Source organism: Heptranchias perlo, unplaced genomic scaffold, assembly GCF_035084215.1.
Source record: "Heptranchias perlo isolate sHepPer1 unplaced genomic scaffold, sHepPer1.hap1 HAP1_SCAFFOLD_70, whole genome shotgun sequence".
Taxonomy (NCBI): domain Eukaryota; kingdom Metazoa; phylum Chordata; class Chondrichthyes; order Hexanchiformes; family Hexanchidae; genus Heptranchias; species Heptranchias perlo.
Window position 1 is genome coordinate 720,427 of NW_027139729.1, and position 18,861 is coordinate 739,287.

Genomic DNA, 18,861 nt, shown 5'->3' on the forward strand with positions numbered 1-18,861 from the left:
GGATGATCGAGACTTGGCCTTGGCCCGAGCTTTACCGCCGGTTTTTCCTCTTCCAGACATTTCCACAATCTCACAAACACTTTCACAAAGAATGAAGAATGATTTCCGTATTTACCCTTCTTGTAGACTGAAAGATCATCTGATTGGTTGTTCTTTAATACACCTCATTTGCCTATTTCATTAACCAATCAGATAGCTGGGAATCAGAAGAGGGCGGGATTTACCGGCCTCAACGGTCAGACCAGGAATTTGATGAATTTCAAAAAGCCCGCCAATTTCAGTGTAGTAAAGGACCGGATTTCGATCAATGTCGCCCTGAGCACAAGATTTTAAACCCGTTCTTTGTATCTTGTCTTATTCAGCGCTACCCGTCACCAATCGCTGGCGCTGTTTAAAATCTGTTTTAAATTATGGCTCATTCTCGCATCGCTTTCAAACTATACCGTTCGGGACTAAATCCCCATTCACAGCATTCCGTGAAGGAACACATTTCAATTTAGTCTTTATAAAAGTGACACGTTATAGATTGGTTCCTTCTCACAGAGCCGGGAGTGCTTCTGTGAAAATTGGGACCCGGACGGAGCTCTCATTCTCACCCTATTCCGCTGTGTTTCTGCAAGGGGTGGGTTTGCTGTTAATGTGAGGATTTTCACATCAGCTAGTAAACATTCGGAGAATGGATTCTTACAGTTAAATGAAATACGAAGGGAGTGAGACAGAATTGTAACGCTTTAAGAGCGAAGCAAAGGGGAAGGAGCGGATCAGTTTATGGGTCAGGGATTTCAACGGGGCAGTTACAGTATCACTTAATTATAAGATTGGAATAATATTACAGTATCAAAATAATCCGAAGTATATAGGAAATGCAGCTCCCTCAGAGAGGTTGTGGGTGGCTCTTAAAAGAGCCGTTGTTTTTTTTCAGTACATTGTGGAGTTTTACTTGGAGCTGGTGTACTTGGTCACCGCCTTTGTCCCTCACCCGCGATGCGCTCGAAAATATCGTTCACAAAGGAGTTCATGATGCTCATGGCCTTGGAGGAGATGCCGGTGTCGGGGTGAACCTGCTTCATCACTTTGTAGACGTAGATGGAGTAACTCTCCTTCCTCGACTTTCTCCGCTTCTTGCCGCCCTTGGCTGGTGCTTTACTCAAGGTTTTCTTGGCGCCCTTCTTGGGAGCTGCTTTCTTGTCCTCAGGCATTTTCAAACTCAATCTCAGACCCAGAAATGACCCAAATCAGATCCGAGCTCGGATTAAATAGGCAGCCCCACAGCCCTATGGTAATGAGGGATGGGGGAAGGCAATGATTGTGATTGGGTCATTGGGAGTGATGCAACGTCACCTTTTCCTTTCACACTCTGATTGGTTTCTTCAGATATCGAATCAGATTTAATACCTGCCACCAATCACAAACACGCTCACACTGCACCTTGTCCGGTTTCAGCAATTTGTTCCAACTGTTGCAGTTCTGCTTCCGGCCAGTAGATGTCCCCAAACCTCAATATTTCTGCCATTTCGCTGACGTTACCTGTCAGTTTATCTTGTGAATCCCCGGGTGACCCTCAAGATATTCTGATTTTCATTTTGTTATTTTTGTGTCTGTAGAATAATTTACTATTTCTTTTGATATTCCTTGATAATTTGATTTCGTGGTTCCTGTTTCCTTCCCTAATTGTTTTTGTGACTTCTTCCCAACCTCTTCCTGTTCGCTTTTGCCATCCTCTTATTTAATATCTGTGAATGAGAAATTCCATCAGCTTGTTGTGTCTGTTCAGGGGCTGATGTTTGGGAAATATTTATTGTCTATGTTTATAGTGCCAGAAACCCAAAGGGAGCAATTCAGTCCCAAACTCCACAGAAACATTCCATTTCTCCCTCCTTGTAAAATAAGGCGCTATAATGGTGAGGATAGCTGCCTTCCAAGCAGTTAATTACAACAGGTTTGAATCCCAGCACGCTGAATTCAGAAACACCAAGACTGGAACCGAATTTGATGATGTTCAGAGGGATAGTGTTTCCAAAACACAAACGGGTCTAATTTATATTAAAAAATGTTTTAAATTAATGTATTTCCCCCATAACGTTGAATTTAACTCTGATCCTTTGTATTATTATTTATGCTGATCTGTACAGTGGATGCGGGACACAATTGCCCAGATTCAGTGAAATTAATTGATTTTCTGCAGTCTTTTCCTCTGCTAATTCCCGTTCTTTATTTAAATTATGTCGGATTAACCTTTCTGATCTATAGAAGGGTCATAGTCCTGAACCGTTAACCCGAGCTTCCCTTCTCCACAGATGCTGCCGGACCTGCTGAGTCTTTCCAGCATTTTCAGTTTTAATTTTTTCTATGTTTTATCCCTTTCACTTCTGACGGTCGTCATTGAAACTTCCAGATTTGCGCTCTGTTTTTATTTGTGTTTCAGTTCGGTTTATTTGAATTAATATAAATCGTGTCCTGAGAAATCAGACAGAAATATTGCGCAATGAAGAGTGAAACATAATGGGGCAACTTTCGAATGAGCAAAACAAAAACTTTATTATGAATCAATTGTCTAATTTTTCACTAACAAAATATGAAAAAATACGAGAATAGAAGTAACAGAGAGAAACTATTTCCTCACATTGCACATTGTCCTGAATCTGCAACAACGACAGATGATGTGAATTTGTTCCACTCTGTTACAGTTCTCACTTATGGCCAGTAGATGTCAGACTATACGTGAGTGTGGGATTAATTCTCTGCCTGTATATGAGTGTGATATTCAATCTATATCCATCAGTCTCCAATACATTCTGTGAGTGTGGGATTCATTCTGTATCAGTCAATCTCTGGGAATGTGTATGAGTGGTGCATTCATTGTGTGACTGTCAGTCTCTGGTATTTTATCACAGTGTGAGATTCATTCTGAAACTCAGTCTCTGGGCAAAGTGCAAGTCTGGATTTCTTCTGTAATGTTATTTCAGGTTACAGTATGTTGCTTGAAATTGTATCTTTAATTCATTAATGTATGCAAATCCTTAATCTACCATTAATTTGTAAATATGGATACACTTTTGGATTTTATTTTAATCAAACAACGTGTGTGAGTTTTGTTTTAGGATTACATCTTAATTTATGTGAAGATAATGTACATTTCAATCTTTTACTGTGAAATTATTGGACTGATATTTATTGTGTAGCTCAGTCTGGGCTAATGGAATTGATATTGTATCTTCCAGTCAGATACTGTGTGAGATTTTTGGACTGGTATGTAATGTGTGGTTCAGACTGTACTAATGGAATTGACACTCTAACTTTCAGTCAGACACTGCGAGAGATTTTTGGACTGGTTTCTAATGTGTAGCTGAGTCTACACTAATAGGACTCACACTGTATGTTTCAGTATGATCATGTATGTGAATTTTGGACTGAATATAATGTGTAGCTCAGTCTGCACTAAAGGAATTCATAATTTACCTTTCAGTCTGACACTGTGTAATATATTTGGACTGGTTTGGAAGGTGTAGCTCAGTCTGCACTAATGGAATTGATACTGTATCTTCCAGTCAGATACTGTGTGAGATTTGTGTACTGGTATGTAACGTGTCGGTCAGTCTGTACTAATCAAATCGATACTATATCTTTCAGTTTGATACTGTACGTGATTTTTGGACAGGTATCTAATGTGAACCTCTGTCTGCAGTAAAGGAATTGATATTTTATCTTCCAGTCTAATACTGCATGCGAATTTTGGACTGGTATATAATGTGTAGCTCAATCTGCACTAATGGGATTGATACTGTATCTTTCAACCTGACACTGAGATTTTTGGACTGGTATGTGATGTGTTGCTCAGTCTGCTCTAATGGGATTGATACTGTGCCTTTCAATCTGATACTGTATGATAATTTTAGACTGGCATCTAATGTGTACCTCAGTCTGCAGTAAAGGAATTGAAACTGTACATTTCATTCTGACACTATGAGAATTTTGGACATATATGTGAGTCAAATATGGGTAACATCTGAAATGGTATCTAATTTGTATCTCAGTGTACAATATTGTCATGAATACTGCATCTTTAAACTCATAATGTGTGTGAGTTGTGGGCTGGTATTTAATTTGAATCTTGGAGTACACTATTGTGATTCATTCTGTACCTATCAATCGGTACAATGTGTCAGTTCTATCTGGTATTTAATTTGTAGCTAAGGCTGAAATAACGTGAGATTGACACAGTGCCTTTCAACCTGATACTGGGTGTGATTTTGCACTGGGAATTATTTATCTGCCAGTCAGCGGTGCTGAGTCGTTGTGAAATGGAAATTCCGTCTGTCTCTCGTGCTCTGTTTGACTGTTGGATTGGGATCAGTGTGGGACTGACTATTTCTGCTGTCTGAGACTGTGGGACTGATGACATGTCTGTGTCTCTGTGCTCTGAGTGATAATGCACATACTGTGTGTGAGAAGGAGCTGGCTGCACTGTTCCTTGTGCCTCGGGTGCAGCAAACATCACACGGATTCTGAGTCCTTCGAGGATTTAACTGAAGGAATAAAAAGTATCTCTTGTAATTCAAGAACAGGTGAGGTAGAAAATACAGAAGTGATCAATTGAATCTCTCGGTTAATAATCATTTTAATATCCACAAATGAAAACCACCGATACAAACAGTGTCAGTGTCTGACTCCACTGCAGTACTGCAGCACTCAGCTTCTGCATACCAGGTGTGTTGGGCCGTTTTACAACAATTTAGTGACATCCAGACAAAACCCAACCCCTGCACTGATCCATGAATGGGACTACCCGATGGGGACGGGACCTTTGCACATATCAGATTGATATTTCCCTCTCCCTTGGGACTAACCGTTCAACCAAAACAAAACTGCCGCTGCTTAAAATGCGTCCTTCAAACTTCTCACCTGAGGCCTGCAATAAATGCTTTTTGTATAACTCCCCACATCCTTACTGTCCGGCTCTGTTTACTGTTCAATAACAAACACTAAAGTTTAATGGTTGGGTTTTAAAAAATCAGATTTAATACCTGCCACCAATCACAAACACGCTCACACTGCACATTGTCCGGTTTCAGCAATTTGTTCCGAACTGTTGCAGTTCTGCTTCCGGCCAGTAGATGTCCCCAAACCCCGGGTCATTGAAGTTTACAGATGAGAGAGGGACAGAAGATAAACTCATTCTTCACATTATATTGCACGGGTGGGATTTAGAAAAACTGGGAATGGAGACGAGCTGCAAGTACATTTTGTTTGACCAAACACTACTTGTAATGTTGTGTTAAATTCTTGTAATTGAGTTCGGGGGTATTGTCAATACTGAGGAAGATTGGGACAAAATAAACTTGCAGAACGGCCGTGTAAATGGCCATTGAATTTCAATATAGAAAGGTGTGAGATGCTACATTTCGCTACGGGGAATAAGGAGGCCACATACTGTTTGGAAAATAAGAGTCTAAATGGGGTAGAGGAGCAATGTGAATCGTGTCCTGAGAAATCAGAGAGAAATACTGCACAATGTACAGTGAAATATAATGGGGCAAATTCACAACTGTCGAATGAATGAAACAAAAACTTTATTATGAATCAATTGTCTTCATGTTTCACCGTCAAAATGTCCAAAAATAGGAGAGTAAAAGTTACAGACAGAAACTTTCCTCACATTGCACATTGTCCTGTTTCTGTAACCATGACAGATAATGTAAATTTGTTCCCTCATTGCAGTTGTCGCTTACGTCCAGTAGAGGTCAGTCTCTGATACTGTATATGAGAGTGGGGTTTATTCTGTATCTGACAGTCTCTGGTGCTTTATTTCAGTGTGAGATTAATTCCATCACTGTCAGTCTGTGGTGCTGTATGTGAGTGTGGAATTAACTATGTACCTGTCAGTCTCTGGTACTGTCTGTGTGAGTGGGATTCATTCTGTATCTGCCATTCTCTGCTGCTTTATCTCAGTGTTGGATTCATTATGTAATTCAGTCTCTGAGACAATGTGCAAGTCTGAATTCATTCCATATTCTTATTTCAGTTCAGAGTATCGTACTTGAAACTGTATCTTTAACACTCCAAAGTATATACAGTTCTTTGTCGAGTATTTAATATGTTAATATGGATGCACTTTTCGATTTTCTTTAATCAAACAATGTATGTGAGTTTTGGAGTGGTATTACATCTTAATCTCTGAACTCTATTGTGAATGATAATGTACCTTTCAATCTGTTCACGTTGAAATTACTGGACTGGTATGTAATGTGTAGATCAGTCTGCAATAATGGGATTAATTCAGTATCTGAGTCTAACACTGTGAGAGATTTTTGGACTGGTGAGTAACATATAGATCATTCTGCACTAAAGGAATTGATTCTGTATCTTTCAGTCTAATATTGTATGAGGTTGTTGGTCTGTTATATAATTTTAGCTCAGGTGGTGCAAATGGAATTTAAACTATACCGTCCAGTCTAATCATTAATGTGATTTGTGGACTGGGATGTAATGTGTAGCTCAGTCTGTACCAACGGTATTGATCCTGTTTATTTCAGTATAACATGAGTATTACCAATATATCGAATATGTAGCTCAGTCTGCACCAATGGAATTGACACTTTATCTTTCAATCTGACACTGTGAGATTTTTGGACTGGTATGTAATGCGTAACTCAGTCTGCAGTAATGTGATTGTGCGATTCATTCTCCATCTGTCAGTCTCTGGTACTGTTTGTGAGTTTGAGATTCATTCTTTATCTGTCAGCCCCTGGTACTGTGCGTGAGTGAGATTCATTCTGTTCCTGGTACTGTATGTGAGTGTAGGATTCATTCTATATCTGTCAGTCTCTGGTACTGACTGTGAGCTTGGTGTATATTCTGCATCTGTCAGTCTCAGGGGTACTATATATAAGTGATGGATTCATTCTGTATCTGCCAGTCTCTGCTGCAATATCTGAATGTGGGATTCATTCTGTATCTGCCAGTCTCTGGTGCTATATGTGAGTGTGGGATTCATTCTGTATCTATCATTCTCTGCTACTTTATCTCATTGTGCGATTCATTCTGTAATTCAGTCTCTGAGACAATGTGCAAGTCTGAATTCATTCTGTATTCTTATTTCAGTTTACAGTATCTTATTTGAATCTGTATCTTTAATACTTTAAATTATATATAGTTCTCCGTTGATTATTTAATTTGTAAATATGGATTACTTTTTGATTTTCTTTAATCAAACAATGTGTGTGAGTTTTGGAGTGGGATTACATCTTAATCTCTGAACTCAATTGTGAATGATAATGTACCTTTCAATCTGTTCATGGTGAAATTACTGGACTGGTATTTAATGTGTAGCTCAGTCTGCAATAATGGGATTAATTCTGTATCTAAGTCGAACACTGTATGAGATTTTTGGACGGGTATGTAATATGCAGCTCATCCCGCACTAAAGGAATTGATACTGTATCTATCAGTCTGAAACTGTATGAGATTTTTGGACTGGAATGTGATGTGTAGCTCAGTCTTCAATAATGGAAGTGATACTGAATCTTTCAATCTGATACTCTGAGATTTTAGGACTGGTGAGTAACATGTAGCTCAGTCTGTGCGAATGGAATTGATATTGTATCTTTCAGTCTAATGTTGTATGGGATTTTCAGTCTTGTATGTAATGTACAGCTCAGGCGGTGCTAATAGAATTGAAACTGTATCTTACTGTCTGATCATTTATGAGGTTTTTGGACTGGTATATAATGTGTAGCTCAGTCTGAACCAATGGTATTGATACTGTTTATTTCAGTATAATACTCTATGAGTATTTACCAATATATCTAATATGTAGCTCAGTCTGCACTAATGGAATTTATAATGTACCTTTCAAGCTGGCACCAGGATATTTTTGGACTGGTCTGTAAAGTGTAACTCAGTCTGCAGTAATGTGACTGTGACATTCATTCTGTATCTGTCAGTTTCTGCTACTGTATGTGAGTGAAATTCATTCTGTTCCTGGTACTCGATGTGAGTGTGGGAATCATTCTGTATCTGTCAGTCTCTGGTATTGTGTGTGGATGTGGGATTCCTTCTCTATCTGCCATTCTCAGGTACTGTGTGTGAGTGTGGGATTCATTCTGTGTCTGTCAGTCTCTGGTACTGTATGTGATTGTGGGATTCATTCTGTATCTGTCAGTCTCAGGTACTGTGTGTGAGTATGCGATTCATACTTTACCTGTCAGTCTCTGGTGCTTTATGATCGTGTGGGATGAACTCGGTATGTGTCAGTCCTTGGTACTGTATGCCTGTGTGCGATTCATTCTGCATCTGTCATCTCTTGTACCATACTTGAGTGTGGGATTGAATTTATGTCTGGCAACCTCTAGTACTGTATGTGTGTTTGGGATTCCTTCTGCATCTGTCAGTCTCTGGTACAGTATGGTGAGTGTGGGATTCATTCTGTGTCTGTGTGTCTCTGTACTGTATCTGAGTGTGAGATTCATTCTGTATCTCTATGCAATTATTCTCTCAGATTATATTATGGTATTCAATACTTTCGCTTTAATATCTTAATGTTTAAGTAGTTTTTCTCATTATTTAATTGGTAAAAATGGATACACTTTAGGATTTGATGCTGGAGGTTTTAATCAGATAATTTGTGTGCTTTTTGGACTAGTATTGAATGTGTATTTCTGTGATTACTATTGTGAATGATAATGAATCTTTCAAAATGATATGGTGAATTGGTATATAATGTGCAGATCAGTCTGCACTGAAGGAATTGATACTGTAACTTTAAATTTTATTTTATAAGATTTTTGGACTCGTGTGTAATGTGTATCTCAGTCTGGACTAACAGAATTGATACTGTTCCTTTAAATCTCATACTATGAGTATATTATAAACTGATATCTAATTTGTTTCTCAGGTTACACTGTCACAGCATTTCTCAATCTGATACTGTACGTGAGTTTTGCACTAGCAATTTGTATTCGAATGGTACACTATTTGAATGGATACTGCAAGTATTAAACTCACATGTGTGTGAGAGTTCTGGGCTCGAATTCAATCGGAATCTCGAGGAATATTATTGGGATTCATTTTGGACCTTTCAATCGGGTACCATGTGTGATTTCTATCTGGTATTTAATTCATGGTTAATGTTGCCCCTTTGTGAAATAGACAATCTGAGAGTGTGATTTTGGACTGGGATTTTTTTATCTCCCTGTCAGTGGGACTGAGTTAGGGGGAAATGGAACAGTGTCTGCCTCACGTGCTCTGTTTGACTGTGGATTGAAAATGTGTCTCTGGAATTTGGGATCATTGTGGGACTGAGTACTTCTGCTGTCTGAGACTGTGGAACTGATGACCTGTCTGTGTCTCTGTGCTCTGTGAGTGATAATGTACTTACTGTACGTGAGAAGGAGCTGGCTGCACTGTTCCTTGTGCCTCGGGTGGACGAAACTTCACATTCATTGTGGATCCTTCACGGGTTTGCCTGTAGAAAGAAACGTATGTCTGGTAACTCAAGAACAGGTGAGGAAGAAAATACAGAAGTGATCAGTTTAATATCTGTAAATAATTATTTTGAATATCCTTAAATATAAAACAGCGATTCGAACAGTGTCAGTGTCTGACTCCACTGCAGTACTGCAGCACTCAGCTTCTGCACACCAGGTGTGTTGGGCTGTTTTACAACAATTTAGAGACATCCAGACACAACCCAACCCCTCCACTAACACATGAATGGGACTACCCGTTGGGGCAGGGATCTTTGTACAGGTCAGGTTTCTAATCCCCTCTCCCATGGGACTAACCGTTCAACTGAAAGCAAACAGCCGCCGTTTAAAATGTGTCCTTCACACTTCTCACCTGGTGCCTGCAATAGATGCTCTTTGTATAACTCCCCACATCCTTACTGTCCGGCTCTGTTTCCACTCTTCACTGTCCAATAACAATAAACAGGGTGAGACTGGAACTAAACCAGGAACATTCACTACTGGTTTGGGGAGAGAAAGCAGCAATGATTTTAAATAGCAGGTTCTTCCCATTCTGTCTCCCTTACCCTGGACACACCCTGGACAAACACAGCCCGAGAATGACCTCTCCCTTCCCCCGCTCACTCCATGTTCCGGGACCAGTTCCTGATCCACTCCGCCTCTTACAAACAGCCCCCGGACTCCCCCTGACCTTCCCCCGGACTCAATGCCGATCTCTGAGCCCATCTGCGGACACGGTCCCGAAGCGATGAGCTGCTGTAACGAGGCTGCTCTTTGCTCCCTTCCCCCGGGGGCCGTGATCTCTCCATTCCCGGCTGTTTTAAACCATCTTCTTCCGCTCACTGAGGGAATGGCGCCCACAGGCCGAGCTGGGGGAGGGCAGCGCGCATGCGCTCTTCTGCTCACCAACAACCAGCGCTGGGGGCGGGGCTGAGTCACGCATGCGCAGATATCTGGTTTAATTCCCAATACAAAAATCGATGGAAACTTTCCCCAATTGGAATTTTTCAGAGTCTGAGCAAAGGAAGTGGGTCTGGGGGAAAGGTCAGAGGGAATGGGGTCCACAGGCAGTGCAGGAACAGGCACCAGAATGGAAAACAGATGGGATTCCACCAGTGCCTAACGCTGGAATCAGACTGACTTTACAATCTCTAACTATTAAACTAGATGTTTCCATCCCTGCTGTTTCTCTCGGTATCTTTTGATGGAAAAGAGTCTTTCAGAGATGAAGTGGGCGGCTCTGAAATGGGTCTATGGATTTTGTTCATTCTCGTACAACTTACTGATAAAACTGATGCGAGCATTTCTCAAACCAATCCTGGAGAAACATGTGAGGAAAGAGTGAATCGGTGTGTTTGTTTGGACCGTGTAGGATTAATATCTGACAGCAAACATCATAGATTAATTTAACCGGAGTTAAACTCTCGGTCTACTGAGAATAATGCCGAACGGCCCTGAGCTGTATAACTGCAGATGGTAGAACAGGCAAAAGAGGGTTAAATGCAGCCCATTGTTCTTTCACTCTCTGCACTTTCCCTCAGTGTGGGATTAATAATGTGTCTGTCTCTGGTACAATAACAGTGAGAGATGAGACTGCACCTTCTTTCTCAACAATGGGATCTTTCTGGATAAAACGCAACTTTACAGTTCAGTCTGGAACTGATACTGTGTATGTCTGTCTGTCTCTGTCTCTACGCTTTCTCTGTCTCTCTCTCTCATCGTGTCTGTCTGTCTGTCTCTCTCTGGTGCTGTGTATGTAGGTTGGATAATGCTGGCAAGCGTGATATAGACACACCGATTGGAAGTGTGAGACGGACAGTGTGTGTTTGTCTCTCTCTAGTGCTGAACATGAAGGTGGGAGACTGTCTGATATAAAACACTGAGAATGGGGTGTCCGGGCCTCACTGTAACTGGGGATGTGTTCGGCTCCAGTCCCAGTTCACGGTTATTTTCTTTTTACAGATTCAGGGCGAGAGTGTCTGAGAGACTGTAACACTGGCGGAGAAACTCCGCGTCACAACTCAAACACCAACACATGAGATTCTCCAAATCAGCTGGAATAAGGTGTTTATAAACTGCTGAACCCGTCTGGGAGGGGATGTGTGTGGAGATCGAATCGGGTCTGGGACTGAAATGGAAGAAGGCGGGTTGACTTGTGAGAGAAGGGACTGTATTTAGGCAGGAATATTACTGACTGTTAATTGTAACGGAATTTATTTAAAAGCTCCGTGTTTCTGGAAATCCTTGAATATGAAGCCCGAGTCTGTCAGGGTTTGTGCGGAGCGCTGTGTTTCGGTTCTATTATCGATAAACGGTTTGAAATTGGCGGATGGAGAAAGCTGGAGGTGGTATTTTCTTTCTCACAGTCGTTACCAGGGCGATATGAGAGAGTAAACCAACTCAATATCAGAGTCACATTGAACATATCCATCTATATTCATTATACCAGACTTCCGTGGAACTAAATTGCTGCCGGGTTTGGATGTTCCAGTTTTATTTTTAATCGTCTGTAATGTAATAAGGACAACACCTCGCTCAACTCGCCCACGGGAGGGCTGTTTTGTGATATAGAAAAGCAATAATCGATACAGTAGCTCTCCTGAGGTTTGGGTTGAGGCACTTTGTTGTTACATTTTCCTGCGCCTGAAATTTGGGTGCTTGATGCTGACACCGAGTGCCTGAAGTGGGACACGGTCCCTTCCCAGTAATAGAGATCCTGACCATGATGGGAGCAATCGTTCCAACTAAACACAAATGATTTACGGTGTTGTTCTGGGTAAATGGTCCATTCTCACCCCTTCATCCTATGATCACCGTCTAATAGTCAAAGGCTGCCATATTAGATCATTGCAATGCCCAAACCACATCTTATTTCAGGTTGTACAAAACTCGGTGTTGTTGCTTCAATTGTGGGAACCAACTCATTCCCACCCAGCCTCTGTATCCGCTCTCAGTCTCTCAACCCTTCCGGGTTTGTCCTTCTGTGAGTTGGAGCAAGTGATTCAGTCGCCGTTCCTTACATCTCTCATGTCTCAAAGTAGCACTTCTTCGAAAATGGATACAACCGCCTTTTTATTGCTGTTTGGTGAGTCGTGAAACAATTTTATACCAATTCCCGGTCTGAGTGGGCAACTGTAAGCGGGAGAGTGAGACTGAACCCGGCGGTGTCCGAACTCCGGTATCTCATAATTTGGTGTGGAGCCTTCTACATTGGAAAGCATTCAGAGCGGTTGCTTGCTTGTGCTGAATTCTCTGCGGGTAACGGTGAGGGGAGTGTAACGGTGAGGGGACAATCTCTCTTCATATCGGTATTAAAGTATCTCGGATCTAGTTTTTCTTTGATAATTGAATCTATGAGAATCTGTTTGTTAAAACCTGCAGCTTTGACCAACTGTTGGTCACCTGAGCTAATATCTCCTTCAGTGGCTCGGTGTCACATTTTGTTTGATAACGCTCCCGTGAGGCGCCTTGAGACGGGCTGAAAAGGGGAGATATTGGTCTCCCGATAGCCCAGTTACTGTCTACAGTGTCGGAGTAAGATGTATATAAAAGGAAAATTCCACGATCGACATCCGCTGAGTTTGCTGATCTCTATCAAGGTGGGGGGGGGGAGGGGCGGGGTGGAGTGGGGGCGATACCAGTGGGCTCAGTGCCACAAAGCCATTGAATGAAATATCGGCCAAGTGTCGCCTTATCGCATCTTAATTGATCTCGAACGAGCCCTGCTATTTTTGGCGGGGCAGTGGGACTAGATGGATTGCTCATGCATAGAGCCAGCACGGACTCGATGGGCCGAATGACCTCCTGCCGTGCAGTAACCTTCTCTGATTCTCTGATACGAAATGTTCCATGCTTGGAAGTGAGCATGCGCGTTAGGAGGGTGCAGTTCGACAGGGGTCACCACGGCTGACCTCAGGTCAATCAACCCCTGCACTCAGACATGAGCAGATAATGCGGTGGGGTATTGGAGGGCGGCCCTGAGCAACTCCCTTCGTGAATACACCTCTTTGGGGGAGATAGAGAGAAAAAAGGGGAGAAGAAACATTTTAACACATTCAGTGGATAATCTAGTAAATATATTTTTAGTTATTCCGTTGGTGTTGAGACATTGTTCCCTCTGTCAGAGGTTAAGTTCCTCTTTCTTTGAACGAACCCTCCTCTGAGTTGAAACCGCTTTCTTCCGCCATGAAGCCAACTGCTCTTACTGTTCTCTTCAGTACTGGCCATTTTCAGTTTGCTTGCTTATTTTTCATTCTCTATTCCATCTTGCATCTCGATTTTAGGGGTTTTGTGATATTTATGAGCGCGTGTGTACTGTCTGTACAACTAAATATTTCTGGTGAATAATTCAGGCGACATTCAGCTCGAGTATTTTATTTTAACTCCACTTCCTCCTTCAGTGTGCTGGAATTGACCATGTCACTAAGATACAGATCGACACAGTGGGTGGAGACTAATGTTCCTCAATAAACACAGTGCTGCAGCTGCAAGTTGGGCTCAGCATTAACCCCTTATCTCCAACTTTTCATGCTGTTTTGTGTAAATAGACCCAAGTGCACCTATTGATAATTACCATGGATTAATGGAATTAGTTACAAATTTACACCTCTCGATAGACCTTATTCAGTTATGATGGTGAAATGGAGAACAAGGGGGCACAATCTAATATATCCCCTTATTGCTAGCTTAGGAGATATTAGGTGGAATATTAAACATCTCTATCAATTTCAAGTGAATTCAATTCAATTTTATTAATAAATGAATGCCTGATAATCAGTGTGCTCCTGCACCACTATTAGGGGTGGATTTCAAAGAATTAATTAATTACTCGGTTAAAAGCCTATCAGAAAGATTGCCACAATGTATTTTCATTCAATATATTTCAACACATTCTTGGTTCTGCTACAATGTTCTTACTGTCAGGGGTTCCCATTCTGTTTGAGTGCTGTCCCTAAATAGATTCCCTTAATGAAAGCTTCGGAGATGTTAGTTGCAATGTTAAATATTTTTATTCATTTTAAGTCCCTTGAATTATATTTTATGAATAAATGAATGCCTGAGAATATATCCGTTACTGCACCTCTAATAGTGGTTGCTTTCAAAGAATTAATGAATATAACCATCGGTTGGAAGAAAATCAGAAAGATTGGCACAATGAATTTTCATTCAGTGTGTTTAAACACATTCTTGTTCTGCTGACTGTCCTTACTGTCAGCGGTTAAACTTCCTCTTTGTCCGAGGTGAAGCGCTTCTGAGCTGAAACCATTGGCTTCCGTTCTAAGTATTTGATATCACTGTTAAATTCTGCCTGCAATATTTTCAGATTCTTTACTTATTCATGTTCAATTTACTTCCTCCTTCCATACCGTTCACCCGAATTGTGACATTTGTAACAATGAGTAAACTGTTTGTAAAAGTATCGGTTCCCAGTGAGTTCAAACACCATTCTGTTCTCATTATTTAGACTCCACCTCCTCCTTCAGTATGCTGCAATTGACCACATCACAGAGATATAGATCTGCACAGTGGGTGGAGACTAATGTCCTTCAACAAACACAGTGCTACTGCTGACCGTTGCTCAGAAAAATATAATGAAAGGTTTCAATCGAGTAGTTGGGGAGAGACTGTTTCCACTGGCAGGAGGGTCGGCATTTACCGTTTAATCTCCAACTACCACCTTCAAAGATTTGTGAATGTGAATCCGCAGGTCTCTCTGTTAATGCTCCCGCTGTGCAATTTGATCATTTAGGTTATATTGCCTCTTCTCACTCTTCTTTCGAAAATACATCACTTTACACTTCTCTACATTAAATGTCATCTGCCACGTGTTTCCCCTTTTCACCAATCTACCAATGTCCTCCTGAGCTCTGCCAACAACCTTCTCATTGCTTACTAAAATTTCAAGTTGACAAGAATCATAGAATCATAGAATCTTACAACGTGGGAGGAGGCCTTTCGGCCGTCGAGTCTATGCTGGCTCCTTGAACGAGCAATCCAAATTAGTAACACACCCGAATTATTTTCTTCATAACCCTGCAAATTAGTCCCCTTCAAGTACATGTTCAATTGCCCTTTGAAAGTTCCGATGGAATCTGCTTCCATCACCCTTTCAGGTAGTGTGTTCCAGATCTTCGCAAACCTCTTTATGTAAACATTTCTCCTCATTTCCCTCTAGTTCTTTTGCCAACTATTTGAAATCTGTGACCTCTGGTTACAGACCACTTGCCAGCGGAAACAATTTCACTCTACTTGATCTATCAAAGCCCCTCATTATTTTGAATACCTCTATTAGGTCTGCCTTTACACTTACCTGCTCTAAGGAGAACAACCCCAGCTTCTCCAATCTCTCCTCATAACTGAAGTCCCTCATCCCTGGTATCATCCGGGTAAATCTCCTCTTTACCCTCTCCAAGACCTTGACATCCTTCCTAAAGTGTGGTGCCCAGAGTTGTGCACTGCCAAGGCCTCGGTCACTTCCTTGCAACCATCATAACCCACATCTCCTTACTTACTTCAAATCAAATTACTTCTGCGTTCCAACTTTGGAATAAACACTTTCACACTCCCTGTTGCCGAGACTTTGACCCGCCATTTGTCATCATACTTCTGCGGCTGTGTAACTTCTCAACCACTCCCGTTCTTCAACCGTTGATGCCTTTGCCCCGAGTAAAACGTTTCCTCTCTTCTATCCTGATCGTTCCTGCTGGTTTAATTCCAAGGGGTGCAGACTTGAGCATATCTGGATCACCACTGGTTTAGCCATCCATCACCAGATATGGCTGACCCAGAATTAGAACAAGCACTATGTCCTCTCTGAAAACCGCCTTCTGCTCCAGAATGACCCTGGGGACCAAAGATAACCTCCAGCTTCTTTTGCCCACAACACACAATCTCCATAAATCTCTTTCCCAGCCCCCTCCACACTCTCCTCCAACAACAAATAAGAGGACCTCGTGAACTTCATGAAGTCTTACAGCACAGAGGAAGGCCATTTGGCTCGTCATGAATGTGACAGCATTTAAATGAGCTGTCAAATTAATCCCATTCTCCTGTTCTTTCACCATCGCTCTGCATTTTTTCCCTTTTCAAGTTTCTATCCAATTCGCTTTTGAAAGTTACTATTGAATCTGCTTCCACCACCATTCCAGATCATAACAATTTTTGGCGGAACAAAATTTATCCTCATCTCCTTCTGGTTCTTTTGCCAATTAACTTTAATCTGTATCCTCTGATTCTCGACCCTCCTGCCAGTGGAACCAGTTTCTCCCTTCATACTCGATCAAAACCCTTCATAATTTTGTACACACCTATTAAATCTCCACTTAACCTTCTCTGCTCTCAGGAGAACAATCCCAGTTTTTCCAGTTTCTCCACATAACCGAAGTCACTAAGATTAAGACCATCCATTCAGGTGCCTCTGCTGCATCCCACAATTCCCAATATCACCACGCCCAACCTCTCCTAAGGCTCTCCAATCACCCAGCCCTGATCTTGAGCCTTTTTCTAGTTTCCCTCCGATCTCCACGCATGTACTTTCCGAGCTGAGCTTGCCCATTAGACCCACCTCCTGATCCCTTGACCTTATTCGGAATAAAGAGCTGACTGTCCAACTTCGATTCCGGGCCCCAAACCAGCTGAAATTGTGAATGTTCAGTTTCCTGAGGCATTGTCCTCCTCTTGCCGTGAGACTGTTTGTTTCCTCTGCTTTCTACTATTCTGATCGAATGCTGTCCCTAAATACATCTCCTTATTCATAGCTTAGGAGATGTTAGTTGCAATATTAAATATGTCTATGTATTTTAAGTGACTAGAATTGAATTTTATTAATAAATCAATGCCCATGAATAATTCTGTTACTACACCTTTAATATTGGTGGTAATTAACTTTCGGTTGAAAGCATATCAGAAAGATTGACAGTGAATTTACATTCAAAATGTTTAACCACAGTTTTCGGTTTGATGTATTTGCTCTCACTGCTAACTTCAGTCTGATGTTATATAGAATTTACAGCATGGAAACAGGCCATTCGGCGTAATTGATCTGTGCCGGTGTTTATGTTCGACGCGAGTCTCGCCCCCTATATCATCTAACCCTATCGGCATATCCTCCAACACCTTTATCTCTCATGTACCTATATAATTTGCCCTTAAAGGCATCTATACTATTCGCCCCAATTACTCCTTGATGCATCAAGTTTCACATTCTCACCACTCTCTGGGTAAAGAAGTTTCTCCTGTTGGATTTATTGTGACTATTCTATATTTAGGCTCCTGGATTTGAACTGTCTCACAAGTGGGAATGTCTTCTCTACGATTACCCTATCGAACCACTTTATAATTTTCAAAACCTCTATCATGTCACCCCTCAGCCTTCTCTTTTCTAGAGAAAAGATCCCCAGCATGTTCAATCTTTCCTGATGGGCGTAACCACTCAGTTCTGGTTTCATTCTTGTGAATCTTTTTTGCACCTTCTCCAGTGCCTCTGCATCCGTCTTTTTTTAAATGTGGCGATCAGAACTCAGCACAGTTATCTAAGCGTGGTCCAACTAAGGTTCTGTATAAGTTTAAAATAATGTCTCTGCTTTTCAATTCTATTGCTATAGAAATGAACCCCAGTGCTGTGTTTGCTTTTTATGGTCTTGTTAACTTTCTTTGCTATTGTTAATGATTTGTAAATCTGTACCCCATGATTCCTTCGCTCCTATACCCCATTTTGATTCTTATTTTCCAAGGAATACGTGGCCTCCTTACTCCTCTGACCAAAATGTATTGCATAATATTTTTAAATTCATTACTTATTCATCTTGGATCTTGCCCTCCAAAGCGATGACACTCATTTTATGATATTCGTGACAGTCAGTAAAGTGTCTGTAAAAGTATCAGTTTACAGTGAATTCAAACACCATTCGGTTCTCATTATTTAGACTCCACTTCCTCTTTCAATATGCTAGAGCTGACCATATCACTGAGATATAGATCTGTAGAGTGGGTGGAGACTAATGTCCTTCAATAAACACAGTGCTGCAATTGCCCGTTGGGCTTAGCATGAAGCTTTTAATTTCCAATGTTTTCGTATCAACTCCCACCGTTAATGCATCCATCCATCCATCCCATAATAGAGCTCCGACACTTCTATTGCATTTCTGTGGTGTTGAGATGTGGGAATCTGTAAAAATGCACAGTGTTTGGACACACACCCAACCCAGCTGCTTTCTTTTTTCTTTCAGTGACGGTTTCACTCAGTCCCAAAACGGGGCTTTTGTACATTTTGAAGAACTTTTCACGCTGTTTTGTGTCAATAGGCACAAAGGCACATTTTGATACTGACTATGGATTATTGGGATTCTTTGCAAACAGATATCTCGATAGACCTCACTGCAAAAACAAATTCTCCTCA

General features: G+C 41.3%; 1 protein-coding gene and 1 long non-coding RNA gene across 2 annotated transcripts in view; both read right to left on the minus strand.

Moving 5' to 3' along the window:
- Positions 1-18,861, minus strand: part of LOC137318446 (zinc finger protein 229-like) — a 134,244-nt gene that overhangs the window by 24,700 nt on the left and 90,683 nt on the right. The gene's annotated exons all lie outside the window — the stretch shown is intronic.
- Positions 2,513-10,337, minus strand: LOC137318448 (uncharacterized). The gene is made up of 3 exons (XR_010961911.1): positions 9,838-10,337; positions 9,377-9,463; positions 2,513-4,526 (listed from the first exon to the last, which is right to left on the minus strand). It is a non-coding gene; the product is annotated as an uncharacterized lncRNA (long non-coding RNA).